A 23,138-nucleotide genomic window follows, 5' to 3' on the forward strand; every position below is an offset into this window, starting at 1 on the left:
TTAAGTTAAGTACATTTTTACATGATAAACAAAATATTTCCGATCTACCTCTGTAGAAATATCTTATTCATATTTCTGTTATCAATATGATTCAAAAATAACCTTGTGGGCGAAATGGGTTAAAAAATTGTATTTAAATTCTATATTTTTTGTATTTTTTTTTTTTCAATTGTCCGCAAAGTGTCATACCATTATATCATTAGCATCAGAACTAAATTTATATTTTTTAGATAACAAATGCTACCTACATTAACACGAACTAAATATGGGATTATTTTTGCAAATATTTCAATTGGTTTTGATTTGATTGATAAAATAACAATCCGTGTCACATCTAGGCGTCATTTATTTCCATGTGCTGTGTACAATTAAGCAAGAAAAAACTCATCTAGGTTGCATATCGCCCCCACGTGCATGAGAAATATAGGTACTTGGTTGAGAAATTGAATTTTTCCAGCGATCAATGAACAGTATGTTTTGGTTACTATCCACTTGCGACGACGTTTGCTCGACCAGAGAGACGAAAAACAAACCCTCGAAAAAAGAAAATCTCTAAAAATGGATGCCATGACTTTCAATTTCAGATTTTCGCAAAAAAATGTAACTGTTTTTATTCGATCGACAAAATGTAAATCTGGGTCACATCTAGGCGTCATTCATAACCATGTGCCCTACAAATAAGCTAGGAATCAAGTAGAAAAAAAAATCACATCAAGGTTTCATATCGCCACGCCTTGCATTGAAAATATGCTTGGTTGAGAAATACGCGCCAAAATATTTCCACTGATCAGTATGCTATGCCATCGTTACTATCCTCTCGCGACGTTGAGTCACGACGCCTCGACCATGGAGACGAAAAACAAACCGCCCAATGGAAAAAAATCTCGAGAAAATGGATGTCATGACTTTAATTTGATTCGAAAAACTACATATTTTGTATGGTAGCCACCCCTCCCTTAAGTCGGATGGGGTTGTAACTATTATAGAAACCACCGCCGGCCTCAAAAACCCTCAGATGCCAATTTTGACGATGATCGGTTCAGTAGTTTTCGAGTCTATAGGGAACAGACAGACAGACAAACATTCATTTTTATATATATAGAAGATAGGAAAAATTATAAAAAACGCATTTTTTAGAGAAAATTTTGTTTCAGCGAAAGTTTTAGACTCGATGGTAACATTTAAAAAAAAACGCAATCGTGTTGCAGTCTTTGGGTGAAATATTTGTCTCAACTTAGGCTTTAAGAAAATCAACCATAAAAAACAATCTGATCAGCTAGTGATAAAAAAAGTAATTGATGAAAAACCAGTATTTTTCGTTCCTTCCGGGCAAAATACCTCAAAATTTTATTCACGTTTGAGACTCAAGCAACTCCTCCCTATTGTCAGATCTTCCTGAAAAGGTCTCATCCTTCTGGTAAGCTAATAAATTATTTTGACTTGGAGCGAGTGAGATTTATCATGTTTCATTCTTCCTATACTATGATAAGTGTACTGCAGTTCGTTAAATTATGAAAAACTACAAAAAATACTATTATGGAAAAGTAGCCATAACTTCTTCAATTTTCAACCGATTTTGATAAATAACCACTTGAAATCTTTGTTTTAAATTGACATTTAAGCGCAAAAGAAAATCAGATTTTTTAAATGCTACCATCCAGTCTAAAACTTTCGTTGAAACAAAATTTTCTCAAAAAATGCGTTTTTTTATAATTTTTTTTCTCATAAAGTCACTAATATCAACAATACTGTTGGTAAAACGCAAAAACGTGTTCAGATGATCGATAGAAAATTTATTCACCTTCTATATACAAAAGAGGGATTTCAAATTACTGTTACGCCGTCCAAGATATTTAAATCTAAGTACAAGAATTTTTTTAAATTTTCCGGAATTTCATATTTGGAGCATAAATCAAAAACGGTTCTACTGAGATTTTTTTGAATTGCATTTTCGGATTCAGCGCCCGATTTCACATTGGAAATGACCTTCAGTTTACCGAGTTCAAAAATGCTGTAAACTAGTGTAATTATAAAAACTATTGAATACCATGTTTTATTTCTACAGCCCTTTTCGCAATTAAAGCTAATACTGGAGTTCATCAAAAAAATTGAAATTCAATAACCATTTTTCCAGTTTTTTGTGATCTAATAAATTACTGAAAACTATAAGGCTGAAATTTTTCAGCCAGAGCGATTTCAAGGGGTTTTCTGAATAGCAAATGTTAGAACTATCAAATGACCAACAATTGAAATACGTTAACAATTTTGGAGGTTCGCATTCTAAGGTTAAGGAGCAAAATGTTTTTTGATGTTTATTTCTGCTGTCAATAATCCCAGTTTCAGCGAAAAAAAAATCTATGTTTTTTCAGACGCTTGGGACCTTTTCCAAAACGGTAGAAAAACTGATCAGACCCTCGTCACAGTTTCCTTCTTTCCTTCAGCACACTTTCTATTCTGCAGCAATTATCTCGAAGGCAGCCGACCGACCGACCGACCAACAGCATCAAAAATAGACCCAGTTTTATAGAGGGGCAACAACAGCACACGGTGCCAAGAGCATCGATACCAACATTTTTTTTGTTGCTCTGCTATGCTCACATGCAGGCTGCAATCAAACCCCAGAAATTGCCTACCGCTGTTTTCTTGAGGTGCAGCAAACGTTGAGCGAAACACGAAAACGAAAAACGAAAAATAATCTGTACCATTTGAAGCCAGCAACACCCAGCGACGGTTTCCGTGGTGTAGTGGTTATCACATCCGCCTAACACGCGGAAGGCCCCCGGTTCGATCCCGGGCGGAAACAGGATTTTTTTTCTTATATCTTCCATTTTTTTCAATAAATTAAACTTTTAAACAGAAACATAAGAATTAAACTTTCAATGAAAGGGTAGTGATTTTTATTAGAACGGTTGAGAGTAAAAAACAGCCAAAAAATATTGGAACATAATGGAAAAGAAAATAGTCTCAAAGGTCGCGTTTGGGACACTTTAAATCGAACACAAAAGGGGTTTGTTTTTTTTTTGCATTTTGCTCTGTCTCCTGAAGAGAGCATTTTACGAGGTTCGGGAAAAGTTTTGCTGCTTACTGACCGGAAAGTTGGTCCCTTCGGTAAAATTTTTTCCGGCGATGGACGGGAATAGTTTTTAAAAATTTATAATCTACACAACAGCACAACGACCAAGCCAAGCCAGCGCACAGGAGAGTTATGAATTTTTGACAACTTTCTTTGGCACTTGATGGACACATTTCCGATGCCCCAAAGATAATAGCCGGAAGGTTGAAGTTAATGTTATTTGATTGTTTTGATTTTTCCCCGTGTTGAGCTACATTTTTGATACTTTATTTTCATTTCATGACCTAGGAGCTTTCCGATTTCGATCAGTAGGGTTCGTTTCTATTTATCGTCCCTCTAACTTGAAAGTATAAGAGTTACATTGTAGCATTTACTTATCAACTCTGAGGCTGATGAGGGAAATTTCTGACGACGCAATCTCTTTCCAATGATTGCGGGATGAAGTAAACTGTGCCGCCGAGTGACCACCGATAGCCATTTCTCTGGTCCACAAGCCACAGAAACACATCTCCGGACTGTGGTTAAGTGGCGGCAACCTAAACGCAAGCGGAAACAAATTACAACGCGTGAGAGTCATTCTCCTAGGGCTCTCGAACGATGATTTGTTAGGTGCGTTCATGGTTTGTTATCTTATATGGAATATTTGGCATAGCTCATAATTATCACATTTTTGGCAACAGTTTCTTGAGGATTTGGCACTTCCATGCAGCTTATTGCTGATACAAAGATAACTTTTCTGAAATCGTGATTCAATCTTCGGAACACCTTATTCAGCAAAAGGGAGATGCAAAAAAATCGATTAAAAATATGTGCACTGACTAAGCCGCCTAGGAGGGATACCAACGTTGCCTCCAGCCTACACACAAAGATCAAATTTATGCTGAGTCGTTGGCGTTCCATCGCTTGGGGGGTGATTGAGGTTGAATCTAGAAACGGTCGCTGCTACTATCTCTTACTGCAACTTCATGAATGCATCTCGTCTGCAGCAGCAGCAGAAATTTGTTCGTTCGCAGGCCACAAAGTTGCACACACACTCTTATTATTATTAAAAGTAAGAAGGCAAAACTAGAAATACGGCGGCTGAGTCATAAGTAAGCATGCAGTAACTTGTTGTTGTTGAGGGTACCGCTAATCGCCCTTTTATATGAACGAACATAGGCACCAACAATTTGGCAGCATATACATATTAGCGATTGGTTTAACTAAGCCAGGTGCTGCCTTCTCCCGAAGAAAGAAACCACAAGCTGTACTATCATATGGAGATGCAATTCGCGGGTTTGTCTCCTCACATGACATCCAGCAGCCGACATACCGTGGTGAGTCATATCTTGTCCATACATTTGTATGTCCAATTTGTGTGTTCAATTGTAGAGGAATTGCGATTCTGGTTTAGCGAGGATCTAACGGTTTTATCCAGCTACATTCCAGAAACTTTTCGTTACATGGGGGCATCTTAAGTGACCAAGAAACACTTATCTTTGTTTGATTTTTATTTGTAGCATTTGGACAGCAGCCGTAGAAAGGCGAAATCCTGGTTCGATTTAAACATTTTTATGCGTTCAATCTAATCACGAACTTCAACAAAACAAAGGAGTTACAGTTGCTTTTTGGGAAACCCCGTAAGCATGAACGTTTCCGTGGTGTAGTGGTTATCACATCCGCCTAACACGCGGAAGGCCCCCGGTTCGATCCCGGGCGGAAACAGATTGTTTTGTTGGTTTGACATTTTTAGATCATTCAACACATAATGATAACTTATTTCTTGAGGATCAAATATAAGCTGTAATAGACTCCTTTCGATTTTGGAATCACGCCCGAAAACTTTGGGTTACTAAAGTCGAACCGTGTCAAAATCGAACGTGTTTTTCACACCTTTTTGCCTTTCTTACAGAAAGGTATAGTTATCGGTCGATTTGGGAGATCATTAATGATGGGTCTTAGATATACCTTTATCGGTACATATCGACTCAGCTCGACGTTCTGACGATTGCTGTGTATTTATGTTTATAAGTGTGAATTTTTGTGTCCTTTGTTCACGACGTATTTTCGAAATTGGGCTGCACAATAAAATGATTTTTATCTTAATAAAATTGATTTTTTTACCACCTTCAATCTATAAAAACGAAATAGATTAAACTTTTTTTTTCATAGTAAATATCATAAAATGATCTTGTCCGTTTGGCTTGCTAGCAATATCCAGCAATCACTAATCTAGATGATCAAAAATATGACGTCATGAGCACGATAGGTTAGGTTGCCAGTATTTTTTCATCACATATCCGGGTCGGATAAATCCGTGCCCGTGACAAATTTCATATAAACTCCTGGCAAAATTCGGGAATTTAATTTCAAAATTGAAGACCAAAAATCCGGGCAAATTTTGTCGAAGTGCAGAAATTATTCTTAACAATCCAGTAAAAAACTGAAAACAATTTTTTTTAATCAATTTTACATTAGATTTTTTATCGTATTTTAGGCTCCCAAAAAACCTTTCATGATTTTTTTTTGAAGAAAGCTCAAAAAATTTTATATTTTAGCCATAAATAAATAAATTTTACAACACAATTTGTTTTTTTATTTGTCAAAAATCCGGGTATTTTTCAATGAAATCCGGACAATCGGGCCGGATCGGACTGTTCCCAAATGTTGTATTAAATATGCTGCAAACCCGGATAAAACCGGGCAATCTGGCAACCTTAACGCGCTGGTTTTCAATTTCCCATGAGTGAAAGAGAGGAGCGCTTTCGACAAAATGACAAACATGACAGTAATGACAAAAGTACAAAGATATTGTCAACATTGCTAATTCGAATAATTGAGCAGTTATGTTTCAAGCCAGTTTTGTATGTTCAGCCAAATCGGATTAAAATGCGGTAATATAAAATTTCATAATATATTAAAATGGATTGCACCAATGGGTACTACCTCGAAGTTCAATGAGTCAATCATAGGGATTTGATTTTCACATCGTATACTACGATAGCGATTGTTAGTCTCATACTTCGCCCAACGCTATATTATAAAGCACAGATTGCTCTGAGAAGGGGAAAATGACACGGGAACGCATGCAGATGATGCACACTTTCTCATCTCCTCTCAAGCCCGAGCCTCAAGGAAGCTTGTTCTGAGCACGAATGGCATGAGAGAATTTCGTTCGTGAAAGTAAATTGAAACGAACCAAACAAATGCAACGCATTTGTCTCGAGCTTTAAGCTTTGAGGCTTGGTTTTTCGTTACTTTCCTCTTCCTTTCAACACACTTAATGTTATATCCGCTACATTCAAAAATGGCGGAATTGACAAAATTGACTTAATGGGCAAAATAACTTAATTGACAAAGCTGACAATATTGACAAAATTGAATAAAAATAATAAAACAAAATTTACAAAATTGATAAAATGTCAAAATTGTCAAAATAAATAAAATTTAAACAACTGAGAAAATTGACAAAACTAATAAAATTATGGCCAAATTGACAAACTTCACAAAGATGACAAAAATGACAAAATTTACAAAAACGACAAAAATTTCAAAAATGACAAAATTGACAAAAATAACAAAAATGACAAAAATGAAAAAAAATTACAAAATTGGCAACATTGACAAAAATGACAAAAAATGAACAAAAAAAATGTTGAAAATTGATAATATTGTAAAAATTGATGAAAATTACAAAATTATAAAAATTTACCAAAGTGATTTGACTGTTAAAATTGAAAACATTGACAAAATTGTTTTAATTGTCCAAATGGTCGGGTTTGTCATTTTTAAAAAAAAAATTGTCATTTATTCAATAATTGTAATTTTTTTTCATTTTGAACAGTTTTTTTTTTAATTTGGCCAAAATGGCCCATTAGTCCATTGGTTGATTTTTTAAGTTGTGTCAATATTTTTAAAATTTTTTCAATTCTATAAATTTTGATAGTATTGTTTATTTTGTCAATTTGGCAAATTTTGTAATTTTTGACAATTTAAGTAATTTTGTCATTTTTTCACTTTTATCAATTTTATCCATTTTTCAATTCTGTAACTTTTTCAAAATTTGTCAATTTTAAAATTGAAAAATATTATAAAATTGACAAAACTTCTCAAAGATGACAAAAATAACAAAAAGGACAAAATTTACATAAACAACAAAAATTTCAAAAATGACAAAATTGACAAAAATAACATAAAAGATAAAAATTACAAAAATTACAAAATTGGTAACACTGAAAAAAATGAACAAAAAAAAAGTTGAAAATTGATAATATAGTAAAAATTGATGAAAATTATCAAATTTAGAAAATTTACCAAAGTGACTTGACTGTTAAAATTGACAACATTGACAAAATTGTTTAAATTGTCCAAATTGTCGGTTTTGTCATTTTTTTTTTAATTTTTGTCATTTAGGCCGGAACAAATATCAATTTCATCTTTTGTCATTAGTCCATTTGTTTAATTTTTTTTAGTTGTGTCAAAAATTCAATTCTATCAATTTTGACAATATTGTTTATTTTGTCAATTTTGAAAATTTTGTAATTTGTTTCTCTTTTGTCAGTTTTGCCATTTATGCTAATTCTGTCAATTTGGTTAATTTTGCCATTTTTGTCAATTTTGCGATTTTTTTTAAATTTTTTATCAACTTTGTCCATTAATTTCAATTCCTTAAAATTTATAAAATTTGTCAATTTTAAAATTGAAAAATATTATAAAATTGACAAAATTTCCAATAATAGAAACATAAAAAAAAATGACGAAAATTGCTCAAAATTGAAAAAAATTCAGAATTGTCATACTTGTCAAAATTTACAAAATCAACAGTTAATTCAGCCGATGACGTTACCGCATCGTATTTTACTTCAGCGATTATATTTTTTTATTGTCATTAAAAATAATTCTTTGTTATTTATGTTTAATGCAAATTTAGCACATTTTTTAACGGCTGTCATTATTGTCATATTTTTAATGTTTTTTTATTTGCTAACATTTTAAGTAATTTTAGGAGGTTTACGATGGCACGATGGCTTGGCTTGTGATATAGCTCAGTTGGCAAGTATGTTGTCTCCTGAGCCGATGTCCGCGAGTTCGAGCCCAAGAGTAAACATCGAACACAGTTGTACCGGATAAGTTTTTCAATAACGACCCGCCAACTGCAACGTTGATAAAGTCGCGAATGCCATATAGATGGTAAAACGACTATAATTGAAACAAAAGAAAAATAATAATTTTATGTTTTTTTATTTTTAATAGTTACGGAATTTTATCAAATTTTATACCTCCTTTTTGAGCTTTCATAAAATTCACTATTATATCTAATCTATCCTATATTTTTTATCAAACAAGCATCATGAGTCTCAAAAATATTAATTTTTTCGAAAAATAATGATTTTGAATTAAAACACTTGAATTATTCGCCTTAAACACCGGTGAAAATTATCAGCTCAATCAGACATGAAAATGCTAGAAATTTAAATTTTGAAAACCTCGAGAATAATAACGGGGGTCAAATGTGATTTCAGTAATTTTTTTATTTCTGTCATTCTTGTTTATTTAATAATTTTTCAATTCATTATCCTACTTCTTTTTTTTGTAAAATTTTTGAATGTTTTCAAAAGTTTATTCATTCTTTAAATTTTTCAATAGTTTTTGAAACCACCCTAAAAAAATTGTAGCAGCCGTAATAAAAAACAAATCAAGTTTAAGATGTTTATGAGTATTTAAATAGGGTATTATATGGTTTTGAGCAAATTATGAATCACTTAAGATACCAATTCTAATATATTACATATGAAGGCCTCGGTTTTCCAAATCACAGCCAGGTCTCCAAGAATCAATTCGATTGAGGCAAAACACTGAAATAACACCAGATCTTGTTCATGGTGTTTTTAAGTGTGAATTGTACAGGTATTCATTTCTCCAATTCTATCGACTTTAACAGTAGAAACAGGAACACATACTGACCCCGTTCGTTTTTGGGAACACGCCCTCAATTTTGTGTTGCCAAAATCGAACGGTTTTTTATCGCTTTTTTTGTTTTTTATTTTAATTCCAATGTAATGAAAATTAATGTTAAACATCATATAAGCATAAAATGTTTTAATTTGGCTCAATAATATTAGTTTTCAGCACTTAAAAATGGGAAAAATCATAGTTCTACATTAATTTTGATTAATTTTAAATCAATATAAAAAAGTGACGAAAAAATCGTTTTTTTTTTTTATTTTGCCAAAAACGAACGGATTTGCACGGATGTTGCCAAAATCAAACCGGGTCTGCAAAGAAAATGCTCAAAGCAATCAGGCGAATTCCTTTTTTCGCCTTTTCACGCCAGATTTACAAACAGTCTGACTGTTCGTGGTCAGCTTCGTCGATCTAGGAATTACGTCTTCTAGTAGAAGTGATTCTAAAGTTACCTGGGCTGACTCAGTGGCGAAAGCTCAACGTGACTTCATTCATGAAAATGGGTTGGTAACATTATACCATAAGCTAAGCCATGGAAAACTTCCAGAAATTTGAATAACTCTTTCTTATATACCCTTGTTATTTTGTTGAAAATTTCGAAGTAAAATTGAATTTGGTGCTTCAAAATTTAATGAAAATTTTCCAACTAGGATATGTGTTGGAAGAAATTCTATTTTTGAAGGTTTCTAAACTTTTCATTGTAAAATCATAATTAATTCTGGGAACACTGTAAATTTCTTCTATTGAACTTAAATTAATATTGTAATTCAGAGATTTCCTACAAGACTACTAGAAGTTTTGCACTAAGTGCAAAAAGATGTAAATTCTATCTTTCGTTTTCAATTTTTCTAAACTAAACTTAAACTAAAAGCTTCGTAACTCTTTTCACGTACGTGTAAAAGATTTGAAGTGTTCTACAAAGTTATTCTTCCTATTAAAATCTCACGTCACAAATTTTATGTTTTTCTGGTGAGTTGTCAGAATTATTTATTTTTTTTTTTCGTAAAAATGCCACTCTACCCATAGAAACTTCCATACAACTTTCAAGGTATTTGAGGATCCGTCCGTCTTGAAGTTATCCTACCGAGCTAAATCTTTACAGGGTTAACTAATTCGACCAAGATTAGGGGATGGGAGCTAGGATTTCAGAAAATTTGAAAATAAGGGCCACAATAATGTACATATTCGAATATCAGTGTTGCCATTCAAAATCAATTTTTAATTTCCCGCATTTTTCCCAGCTTTTTCCCGCATAGTCTAACGATATTCCCGATTTTATAAAACAGAAAACCAAACTTAATTCCGATTGTTCAAATAAGATTGTCCATGAAAGAAAAAAATATAGATAAGCATAAATCAAATCTACTAGCAAGGACTTCAATCTGCTTTGAACATGACCGACCAGTTATTATCAGAGACTCACATCTAAAGCAACGAAAAAAAAACCGTTTTCACAATCGCTACAGTAGTAGATACTGAAAACAATCATGGGAATCAAATCGTCAGTCAGCCGGTGGTCGCGATCCGGATCAATTGTTGTTTCTGGCTGGAAAATCTAACTCGGCATCAATGCCGGAATTTTCGACGGGCCTTACCCAGCTTCCTAAATAAGGGGGGGTAGGATCCAGATTTGCGTGCTTGCTGAAAACGCGGCTTAAAAGTCGTTTTTGTTTCTGTTTACTGTGACTATTTTCTGCCTTACGTAACCCCATTTTTTCAAACATTTTTGCTTTGGAATGTTTCACTCTATCTGTGTGAGAAAAACGTTATCTGAACCCGGTAACATCGGTTCAAATCTCTATCTAAAGTTATGATTGATAAGTTGCCGGCTGTTGCAATATGAATAGTTAATTCGCTTGATTCGAACAGTTAAGGTATGATGATGTCTGTTCACAGAGAGGAGAACTTGAAATTTAATACCTGAAAAGGTGTTTGATTATGTTCTGTTAATTATAAAATGTAGAATGAGGCAGCAGTTGTATTTTGGAGAAATATAAGTACACCCAAAGAAGAAGTTGCAAAATTTCAATGCCGATCAGAGCTAACTATGTGCCGAAAATGCGGTGAAATGTGCATTGCGCCAAAGATGATATGATTGCTATCCCGTAACTGGCATAAAAACTGGAGCTCTCGGGCAAAATGATGCAGGAAAACTACTTAAAAACATTCAAGCTTAAAGAGAAAATTAATTTATGGGATGATAATTCATCCCAGAAACAAAAAAAAATTAAAAAAACTTGCCGTAGGTTAGATTCGAACTCGCCAACAGTAAAAACTGAATTTTGGGTGTTAGATGTGGTGAACTGATATTGATATTTTTGATATAGGTTTTGAAGACAAATGGACCAATGGAACGACCCTATGGTACTACTTACACACATTCTAGGTTCTAATAAATTTATTATTTCAAGGTGTTTAAATAAAAAAACATTGTTAAGTTTAGAATCCAGTTAAGTTCTTGAAAAACACGTAATTAATGTTCTTATATGAAGTTTTGATTCGCATACTTTTAGAAAAATTCAACTAGTTTGAATCAATGCTACGAAAATTGCCAGTGGCGAATACCATTTCGAATAGAGCCATAAATCTGATTGGAACAAAAAACCTACATCAGCTGCGGCTAATCCTCATCTGAAGGACATTCCCAGCGCCGCAGATGGAGGCTGCGAAATGCAAATCTGACCTCTTCACACGTGGTTCAACACCACCACCTCATATTCCTCTCATTAGCGTTTCGAGACTGGTGCGGGTCGCCCACGGAAGCCCAATGGGGCGCCGCTTCCAAACAAAATCTTAGCCAGACCGGTGCGATGTGGGGGCGTTCGAATCAGCCATGAATGGATGCAGAACACCCACGCCTCGGCTTGCGACTTCATGATTATCACCAGCAGCACCACATGTAAGGCATAGATAGACACAACCTTGCCTTATACGGTTGGTTGCCAGCCGGCCCACGCTTCAGCTAGCTAGAGGCATAAGGTATCAATCCGAAATGGCTTTCGTTTGATTGCTACATGACAGAGCTGAAGAAAGGAAAAAAAATGGGCAACACAGGTTCAAATAATCCACGCCCAATTAATAAAGTTGATGGGAGACAGGGCGCGTTCGGACCTGCTCAAGATGGCATATGCGTTAAGTTCGGCAAACAGATCTCACGTTTTGTTCCTTTGAACTCCTACCGATTTTTGTTAGCCATTTGTAGGTACAGAGGTGATAATTGTATGTAAGCCTGAGCAATGGCGTTCGATAACTTTGTGGTTATCCTATATCCAATATTCATAAGTTTTTTTCGATTTCGATTTTTGTAATGTATGATTTGTTGTGTGCATAAGACTGAGTCGATTTGGAGTCATTTTTCGAATTTCTCAAACCCTGGGACCTTACAAGTTTCGTTTTGGTCTAAAACTCATCCACGATTTTTTATCAGAATTTTTAAGTAATATTTACATGAGTAAATTTGATCTTTTATGTTTGTATGGGAAAATTAAATATTTTGTTCTGAAAAATCAACATCACTTTTGTTTCTTCTGTGGAACCGAGCCTGGTAATGGGTTTTGTGCCAATTTAAAATTTCTTTGAAGGATTTTTTTTTTATTTTTAATTTTTTTTAAACTAAAAAAAATTTTTTTTTTAATTTCAAATTTTACCTGAAAAACATGAATACAATGAAATTTTCAAAATTTTATCGTCGTAAATTTTGCCGCCGACCGTGGCCTAGAGGATAGCGTTTCAGTCTTCTAAGCCACAGGTTATGAGATCGAGTCTCGGTCACGGCATACATAGTACTCTCTCTGTGGGCTGGTGGTTTTAGCATTAGTAAGATACTGCCATTATATCCTTGAAAGATGTACGCTTTAGTCATAAGTATAATTGAGATCTCTTCAAAGAAACATGAAGTTTCACTGAGATCCTATATGTGTGTGTTCGAAAAAAAAATCCCGCATAGCACACACTTCAACCTGCTGAACCACCAGGTCTTAGTAAAAACGAAGAAGTCTCGTAAGACAATTTTGAGCATTTCAAGAGTGAGCTCTAGTAGGATTGCCAGATCTCAGAACTCACATTCACACCCTGCTTCCAGTGACTTTGAGAGACATTAAGGTATAATGAAGCCCGCAGTTTGAGTCTCAGATAAATCATAGCTTTCGTCGAGTCATCGCATTCAAAACACGAAGTCTTAAATCTGGGTCGCGATCCATCATCGCCATGAGTCGTGAATCTGCGACTGTATAGACTTTTGGTCCGTCACACTCTTTTGACTGTTTTTCAAATGGGATCCTTTTCGTTTGCCGATCACTCATCCTCCCCCAGTGAAGAGCTTTGTCAGTCACAAGACGAAGAAATCTTTGCTTTTCCGCCTTGTGAGTAGTGAGGTTCCGGCAATCGAGTACTATGCCGTTTTGTTGACGGATAATCGCTAGTAGAGTCAAGCGTGACGGGTGAATTTTCGCATCTTTGCCTAAACCAATGTACTGATTATAAGCACGTTGAAGACCAAGTTTTTACAGGAACTCCGTATACTTGCGAGAAGTGATAGCTTCTCACCACAAGTTTTGTTTGGGCCGGTTACGGTCTGGGCTTACGAACCGTCAACAAAAAACGTCAGCAGAAGATTAAAGTTGCAGTCACCAGAACTTGACCATGTGGCGTATCCAGAATTGATGAAGGCTTACTCTCTCATAAGTAAGCAGGTGGGTTTCCGGAAAGGTTGCAGTACAGTGTACACAGAGCTACGATTATATTCACTGATCGCCCTATCATTGAGACAGCGAACATAGCATGGCGATTGACAATCTGGATTTGAGGGCTGCCTTCAACAGTGTCAGATGAGCAATGGTTGTATCTTCGTTAATTCGGTTTAGGAATCTGATATATCTCTGTAGACTGGTGGAAAACTAATTCCATAATCCTCCGTGAGGTTATAAAGACGCTGGAGGTCTTATCGGGTACTCCCCAAGGATCAATAATTGATCCATCCCTTTAAAACATAACTTGCGACGAGCTGTTGGGGATACATGACAGCATTCTCCCTCTAGAGCGGTATTCCTCTACAGAGAAAACATAGGTCTCACGGATCATGTCGAACATCTTGGCGAACCGAAGCAGCAGTTTAGGTTTATTGTCGAGAGTGTCTTCGTAAATCCTGTCAATCTGACCCGCAGAGACTCAACATTGAGCAGATGCTGATAAACCTGCATATAACTGACCATCACTTCTAAAACGACCTGGATATTAGCAGGCGTCGTGCCGATCTCGGTTTGCTAGGTCAAGATGCCTGTAGCTACGGCAATAAGGATTCCTACGCATTCCAGATAATATGGCGAGTTGATGAGCTTAAACCGATGAAGGTATTGCCTAAAGCACCCATGGCTCGAAAGGAACTGCGTCACGTATAAGTTGACCTGACGCGAACCTGACCGACGCGTTGAAAGCTGCGGGATAAGGCTATGCGTCCATCTAGCGTTGTTCGATGCGTCCCAGGTCCTCTAACTGCTCTAGCTAAGAAACACTCTTTGTCCTCTGCCAGAGTGATGTCGATGGGAATCATGACTGCGATTAAAAAAGCTGCATCTGTTGAGATAGTCCTGTATGCACACCAAACTCACATGGCTATCAGCCGATGTATACTTCGTAATTTCGATCTGTTGCGCTCTACACAGAAAGAAAAATGTAATCTTACATTGCACGTTTTCACACCATCGCCGCGAAAAATATGAAAAAGAGTATAACATTTAGAGGCTAAGATGAACTTTACATGTCACCGCATGCGTAATCCAGCGTCAACGTCAGTTTGCCAATTCTGTTTTGTTTTCGTTCCTATTGGATTCCCAACGAAGGGGAACTTAGCTTGCAATTTCATGTAAATCTTAGCGTTCGCAACGTTCGACAGTATTTTGTTGTACCTGCTCGTGTGCTGTTCGCTTCTGTTCGAATCGAGGTGGTGCATGCTGAGATTTAAAGCAAGTAAGTGAGAAATAAAACTTAATACCCTTCTAATTATTGTAATTATTATATCAAATTTATTTATATCAATTTTATTTGTTCCAGAAAAAATGCCACTTGAATTCAACGAAAGCTCGGGCTACCCCAAGTGCATGACAACTTTTTTTCCTACCAACATGTCAATCGCCGTCGTCGGGGGAATAGCACCAAAAAAACCGGTATTCGTGAAAATTGATTGAATACCAAATTTTCTTGTGTGGATCAAATAAAATGTATGTGTAAGATATTAAAATCTCTTATCGACAAATATCGATGCTTTTCTTATTGGATAAACAACCATACCAAAAAGAATGATTGGAAATGTAGGTTTACAGTAAACAAATCAGTTGAAGGCGATGGGAAGTTTACATGAATTAAGCCGTATTGATACATGTAAATACCCGATTCCCTTCTACCCATGCAGTTGCATGTAATGTTACAAGGATTTTTCTAACTGTGTACCTCTAGAGAAGAGCTCCAGGCCGTTCCTCCGTAACGTAGTTTCGATAGTGCAACGTTCGCAATGAGACGTCTCTTGCTACTCTTTGGACCATGACAGTTCGGCATAATCCACGCCAATGAGTCGATGGCTTTCGACGCACTATCACAACAGTATTTGACATGCGCACCAAAACTTAAGCGACAGTCGACCATTACTCCAAGGTATTTCAGCTGCTGCTTCGAAGATGTTGTGTTTCTTCCAACAGTAATTTCCATATGCGGCACAACTCTTTTGTTGGTCACGCGTAGTACTTCGGTTTTATGGTGGGACTCCTTCCATCCAGATGCCAACCCTTTCTATAGACACCGTTGCAAGGTCTTCTAGCTCCTCAATTATCTCGTCGGTGATCATGAGCAAGATATCGTCTGCAAATCCGACTATTTGGTGCTGCCAGTTGGACATCGAGGCCTCTCTGGCATGATTCTGCGCATCGGGTATGAAAATATCTTCCTTGAACAAGATCGAGATAGACATGACGACTGCCACGACATCAGCAGCTACCGAGTGGACTGTTCGGTATGCACTGATAACCCGCAGGTTCATCAGCCGCTGCACGCTGCAAAGCATCTGCAGATTACACTGCCTGCTCAAGGCTGTCGCGCCGTACCGCAAAATGAACGAGGTCACGCTTGCCAGGACACTCCTTCTGCTGCAGAGGATCGCTGCGTTGTTCAACATGGCCCGCGAGAGGGCTTCTGTCGCCATTGCCGCTTTTTTGCAAGCGTAGTCGACGTGGACCGGAAAACTCACCCACAAGTACTTAATCGAGAGCTTGGATTCAATTGCGCGCGGTACAGCTGCAAACGTCTCGTGGTGAGCCAGACGCAAGCTCTTGGAGCGCATCCAATTTTCCACCTTCTCTATCGCTACTGTTGCGAATAAAGCTTAGTTCTTTTAGAAATGGGACAATTACGAATGCGTGTATCTCAAAAACCATTCGTTTGAACGCAATACTTTCTACGAAGAAAATGAAGGTAATGTTATGATATTTCATTAAAAAATTTGAAAAAAAATATTTACCGTTTTTTGTTAAAGAAAATTCTACTTTATTCTTGGTATCTCCCATTGGCCGGCGCACACTTTTTTTCAGTCATGGTATTGATCAGTTTTCCAACTTATACTTCGTAAAATCTATATTTTAGGTGGCTTCACCCTCCTTCTTCAATTTCTGATACTTTTCGGTCCAATACTTCTCTTTTAAAAGAAACTGGAAGCATATTATTGGATACAGTTGTTTCGAAATGAACAAATTTGATTATTTTTGACCACATTTTTTGAACGTTTTTATTTCGGTACAGGTTTTACAGCTTAAGAGCTTTGGAACTATCGAAAAATGGTTGTTTGAGGTTGGATTTCAATGAGTCATCACTAGGCAACACTTTCAGCTTATCGGAGAAAATTGTTATGGACATTTCAGCGATCTACACTTAGTTTTTCGCTTATTGAAAATTAAAAATGCTGGTATGAGACTTGACTTCCTTGATGACCCTTAACCGTTGTTGCCGATCATGTGCTTCACTCCAATGCTTGATTTGAACTTTGTGGACATTATTGACAGTGTTTTCATACTTATCCACCACAAAAACTCTGTAATTCTTTGAATAATCAACGGTTTTGTCAGCTATCAATTTGATAATGACGAATTTTAAAGGAAACTGTGCAAAATTATTTTTTTCTTTTTCTCTTGCATCGTACATATCTCAAAAACACGTAAATTTTAAATTTTGAAAAAAATTGGTCCAATAGTACTTTTTACAGGCAACAAAATGCGGTCAAAATTTTTGATATCCAATAACTAGTTAACGAGCTATAAGCAAATGAAAGTGTCCCATTTCTAAAAGAACTAAGCTTTAGCTGGACTTCCTCGGTCTATGGACCCGATGCCAGGAGAACCACGTCGTTGGCGAATCCCACAAGTCTAACTCTTGTGAGAAAAAGCAGTCTCAGCAGTTCAGATATGTCGGAATCCTTATACGAATGAGCGTCGACGCAATCGCTGCCCAACTGACGCTGTTGAAGGCGTTCTTCACGTCAAGAGTAACCACTGCGCAAAACCGGTTTCTTCTCCTCTTCTTCAGTCTGGCGTCGTCTGCTCCTTCGATGACTAGTCGAATGGTATCCACCGTGTTGCGGCCTTTATATGGCATTCTAAAGCACAGGCCTAAGTATGGAACACTCGCTGATAGGGCAGAAGATCGTAACCCGGATTCGGTTTTGTTGGTCAAGACCCTTCAACAGCTAGCGTTGTTGAAGGCCTTTTCAACGTCGATCGTCCCAATGGCGCAATGACGAACACCTGTCCTCTTCTTCGCGTACTCTCGCACGATTCGGATAGCGTCCATTGTGGATCTCCCTTTCCGAAAATCGAACTGTTGGTTCGACAGTCCACTTTCACCCTCTGTGCAGATAGTAAGTCTGTTGAAGATGATCCTCTCTTATAGTTTACCAAGAGTATCCAATAGACAAATTCTGTACGATGACGGATGTCATGGGGGTTTTCCCGGTTTCGGTAGTAACACCAGCTTCGCAGTTTTCCACAGGTTGGGGAACGATCCCTCGTGGAGACACTTTTGTAACACCACTCTAAAAGTATCCGGAATGGTCTCTACCGCCACTTCCACGATCGAATTTGGGATTTCGTCCGGGCCTAAGACCATAATCACCTCAGAAAAACGGTTGAATGTTTTCATAACACCGATGATACAGTGAGCGAAATAAGAATAGCACCACTATGTGTTTTGCTTGTTAAAATATGAATGATTGAAAACTACAAAAATTTTCTTACACAGTTTGTTCTGAATTGCTTAACGGATAAATCAAGCATAAGTTTACTTTTTTTGGACGTAGCAATTGGCGTTGAGGACCAAAAATGTGAAAAAAGGGTGCGAAATAAGAATAGAACCACTTGAGTTTTTCCAACAAAAAAAAGATTTTTTTTAAAATTTACTGTGTAAAAGTGAATAATAATGCTTCTACGAGTTATTTGAATAGATAAATGCATTTTAAGGAGTTTTCCAGAATTCTAAGGCTGATGTCATGCTGAAGCAACTAGCAACGCGACCTACGACGCAACGTTCACACGACTAACCAGCTCTCATTTGATCTCCATGGAAATCGCGCAGACCTGTCATACTGGTCGCTTTGTGTAGCGCGACCAATCTGATGCCAATGTGTTTAGTAGCGCGACTAGTAGGAAATCCAATAGGAACATTGTTTTTTCTCGATTTGAAGCAGTGATTCCGGGTTTTAAGCACAATAGTACGAAGATCTGTCCGAACTTGTGATAATAAACTAAAAACTATCTTAATCGGCGAGAAAATTTTCATGAATTCTTAGTTCCGGCAAAAAAACAAGGAATTTTGTCGGTTCAAATTTCGGCATTCTTGCAATCCGGGTCGTGATTTGATGAGTTTTTGATGGCTCCGGAAAGAAAGGAGACGATTCAAAGCATTATCAGATGTAGAGAAGTGATGATTTGTAGGGAATTTCAAAGTGACAGGTCGCGCCAGCACGACATACCAATGCAATGCAACGCAATCTTATTGGAACGTTGCGTTGCGTTGCGTTGCTAGTTGTTTCAGCATGACATCAGCCTAAAGGTTTTCAAAGGTTTTAAAATGGGGGTTTTAACAGATACTCCTCTAGCGTTAAGGAAATCGATATTCGAGCTATAAAACTTTATCAAACTGCTTGATTTCTTCATTAACATTCATAAGTATGATGCAAAATGATGAAACATAGATTTGAGGCTGAGTTTGAATCCAAAAAGCAGGTTGGAATTTAAAAAAAAAGTATGTTTTTTAAAAATCAAACACTTTTTCTCTAGTTTTGAGTCATAGATGGCAGCACTATCTTGCCAAGAGGTTTGTGCATAAGCACATTATTTGATATAATGCAACAAGCTCTGCGCTCTGTTGAACGATGGTGTTCTCATGTAGAACTTTCAGTTAATCCTCTAAAAACTAATATTGTATTATTTACTAAAAAACGTATCACCCGCGGGGTGCGCCCTCTGCTGTTTTATGGTTCCGAAATCACCGTGTCTAATCAAGTTAAATATTTGGGTGTCATTCTTGACTCCAAATTTAACTGGTCTGATCACATCGAATTCAGAATCAAAAAAGCATGCATGGCCTTCGGACAATGCCGACGTGCAATCGGAAAAAACTGGGGACTCAAACCTAAACATATTCACTGGATTTATTCCACAATAGTAAGACCAATTCTGGCCTATGGGTGTCTAGTGTGGTGGCAGAAAGGAGAAGTTGCAACAGTTCGGACTAAACTAAATCACCTTCAAAGAATGTGTCTTTTGGGGATGACCGGATCGTTCACTACAACTCCTACTGCAGCACTAGAGGCTCTGTTTACTATCAAACCTCTACACTTGTTCCTAAAACAGGAAGCCTTTTCATGTGCTTTTCGTCTACAGGCAGTTGGTTTCTGGCTGTCAGGAAATATCGAAAGATCATCGAAAGATCATACAAATGTGTGGCCTGAATTAGTTAGATTAAACAAGTTTAATCTAGCGCCAAACGATTTAACACTCTCGAGTAGTTTTCCCTGGGGTTTAAAGTCAAATTTCCTTCTCCTCAAGAATGGTTATCAGGTTTCGTAGAGGACCAAATGTCCTCTCATATTGTATTCTATACTGACGGTTCATTATCAAACGGCCGTGCAGGTGCAGGAATTTACTGTCACGAGTTGAACATAGAATATGCTCAACCTCTAGGAAAATATTGTACAGTCTTTCAGGCGGAGCTATATGCTATTATGTATGGAGTGCAAATTGCACTTCAAAAGAAGATTATGTTCAGAACAATTTATTTCTGTTCAGATAGCCAAGCAGCTATCAAATCACTCAGTGCTTCCAGTTCTAGATCAAAACTGGTAATCGCATGCCGGAAAGCAATCGAAGAACTTGCTGAAGGCAATGGATTAAACCTTCTATGGGTACCCGGACATAAGGGAATTTTTGGAAACGAATGCGCCGACGAACTCGCTAGAGCTGGGTCGGAAAAGGAATTTTACGGACCAGAGCCGGCTGTCCCAATATCACCATGTTGGTTCAGAAACCAAATTCAAACTTGGTCCTCTAACCAGCATGAACGATACTGGGAAGAGTTGGACACTTGTCGTCAAACTAAATTATTTTTAGAAAAACCATCTCCAATCATATCGAGTTACTTATTAACTTTAAATAAATCTCATTGCAGCATCTTGATCAGAGCACTCTCCGGTCATTGTAAACTCAACTATCACATGCACAACATTCTGCGTGCTGAATCTCCAGTATGTGGTAGTTGTGAATCAGATGTGGAAGATCCCTTCCATCTTATATGTAACTGTCCCTCATTTGCCAGACTACGTTTTCGTACTCTGGGATCTTACGCTTTAAGCGAATCTGAGTTTAAGAAATTAAACTTAAAAAACATTCTATCATTCCTTACCGAATGTAGAAAAGAGCTTTAATGCTAATAATCTCTCGTGGAAAGGCTTTATGCCATCTTAAATAGATTGAATTTATTTCTTCCTTTTATAGGTTTTTCAGGTTTCTCAGGTAAATGATGAAATCTTGGATAAAAATAAAGGCTAGGCACAATTTTCCCGTATGTTTGGATAACGTGCCGCTATTAAGCCTATCCCCATTCTGATACCTGATACCTGATGTTTTTTAAAAATCAAACACTTTTTCTCTAGTTTTGAGTCATAGATGGCAGCACTATCTTGCCATTTAACCAATTTCATGCCCATTTTCGAATATCCGGGATTCATTAGGGAGAGCTGGATGATTTTGGTCAAGAAATAAATACATGTACCGTGTGAACGCTTTGGAAATTCTAAGATCACTAAATCCAAAAAAAAAAGAATTGCATCAAGGTCACTAAAAGTGATTTTTTGGACCGATTATCTGAATAAAGTTATACTTTACGATGCAGCTTGATGGACCAGACGGCTAGCAGTATTATTGGTATGATTTGCAATTGAATCAGAAGTTGAGATGAGCAGGAATTTTGGCGGTTGCACATTTTAGTGCTGGTGATTCTTTTGCAAATCCGGAAAAGCTTTCTGCAGCGTGAACTTCCACAAAACTGTGATGGGAAAATACCTCAAAATAATGAATATGGGCCTAAATAAACCTGGAAAATCAATATTGAGACAAAAATTGGTTTCAACTGCAAGATAGTGCTGCCATCTACGGCTTGAAACTAGAAAAAAGTGTGGTTTACAGAACAAAATCAAAGTTTTTGATTTCAAACCTATTTTTTCTGATTAAAAATTAATCCCGAATGTTTGTTTCATCATTTCACGTCATTTAAATGAAGAAAGTTAGTAATTTGATAAAGAATTACAGCTCAAATATCAAATTTCTCAACGCTAGAGGAGCATCTTTAAAACCGTCATTTTAAAACCTTTGAAAACATTTGGAATTCTGGAAAACTCCTTAAAATGCAGTTAACTATTCAAATAACTTGTAGAAGCATTGTTATTCACTTTTACACAGTAATTTTTTAAAAATAATCTTGTTTTTGTTGGAAAAACTCAAGTGGTTCTATTCTTATTTCGCACCCTTTTTTCACATTTTTGGTCCTCAACGCCAATTGCTACATCCAAAAAAAGTAAACTTATGCTTGATTTATCCGTTAAGCAATTCAGAACAAAGATCTTGGTTTCTAAGTTCACGGGGTCGTCGCACGCCAGAAGCGTGGGGCAGTCGATTCGCGATGTCAAGAGATCGGCGACGAAGGAAGCTCGAACTACGTTTCTGCGGGCTTGGAGAGTGTCCATATCGATGAGACGGCATATTGATGTTCATAGCTCGGCAAGTGAAACGGGTCTTGCCAAGGCAGGTGTCTAAGGGTGAATCGCAAGAAGCGCCGCTGTATAGCCTCGATCCGTTCGACTTCATTCTGGTATTGGGGATAAAGCGAACAATACTGCAATACGAACTTTTCAGGCATTACACATCCTTGAAGACCGTCAGCATAGCATAGCTTTGGAGGAGTGAACGCGCATCGTTGAAGTAGATCAAGAATTTAAGAAGATAATCTGTCCTAAACGGCTTCCCTGAGGCACACCAGAAGAAGTAGAGAATTGCATGGAGAATGAGTCTCCCGTGTGAACTGTTAATTTACCGTCAGATAGGTAGCTCCGGAACCAGCCAAGAAGGGTTCCACAGAAACTCAGGCGTTCGAGCTTTCTAATGGCAATATCGACTTTGTCGAATGCCACATACAAATCGGTGTAAATAGCGTCAGTTTGAGACTTCGCAGCAAAACTTTCGTGCACGTGAGAAGTTAACGTCAGAAGAAGTGCTTTGAAATGCAATTGACAAAAATAATTCACCAGATGGGTGAACTAAACTTGATTAATCAGAAATAACGCACGTAGTTCTTCTTTTGTGATAAAGGGAATCTGAGCATTGGAAGGTAAAATCTTGTTTGTCTCTTGCATTCTCTTCAATATCTCCTTCTGTGTATTTCGACAATTTGGGACATCGCTAAAACCAATGCACATAAATTAAGATACGGCTGGGTTTCAAAATACATTCTTCTAATATAAAAGTTAATAACTTTTAAATACCTTTTAATTAATAATGAATAACGCTGCCAAATTATCGCGACCATGCAACACGGT

The 23,138-nt window shown here is 36.9% G+C and overlaps 1 protein-coding gene and 2 non-coding genes across 14 annotated transcripts in view; 2 read left to right on the top strand and 1 right to left on the bottom strand.

Moving 5' to 3' along the window:
• The window catches only part of LOC129755784 (serine/threonine-protein kinase mig-15), a 167,772-nt gene that overhangs the window by 76,550 nt on the left and 68,084 nt on the right, over positions 1-23,138 (bottom strand). The gene's annotated exons all lie outside the window — the stretch shown is intronic.
• Trnav-aac (transfer RNA valine (anticodon AAC)) lies at positions 2,731-2,803 on the top strand. The gene has a single exon. It is a non-coding gene; the product is annotated as a tRNA-Val (tRNA).
• Trnav-aac (transfer RNA valine (anticodon AAC)) lies at positions 4,705-4,777 on the top strand. The gene has a single exon. It is a non-coding gene; the product is annotated as a tRNA-Val (tRNA).

Source organism: Uranotaenia lowii, chromosome 3 (genome assembly GCF_029784155.1).
Source record: "Uranotaenia lowii strain MFRU-FL chromosome 3, ASM2978415v1, whole genome shotgun sequence".
NCBI classification, from domain to species: domain Eukaryota; kingdom Metazoa; phylum Arthropoda; class Insecta; order Diptera; family Culicidae; genus Uranotaenia; species Uranotaenia lowii.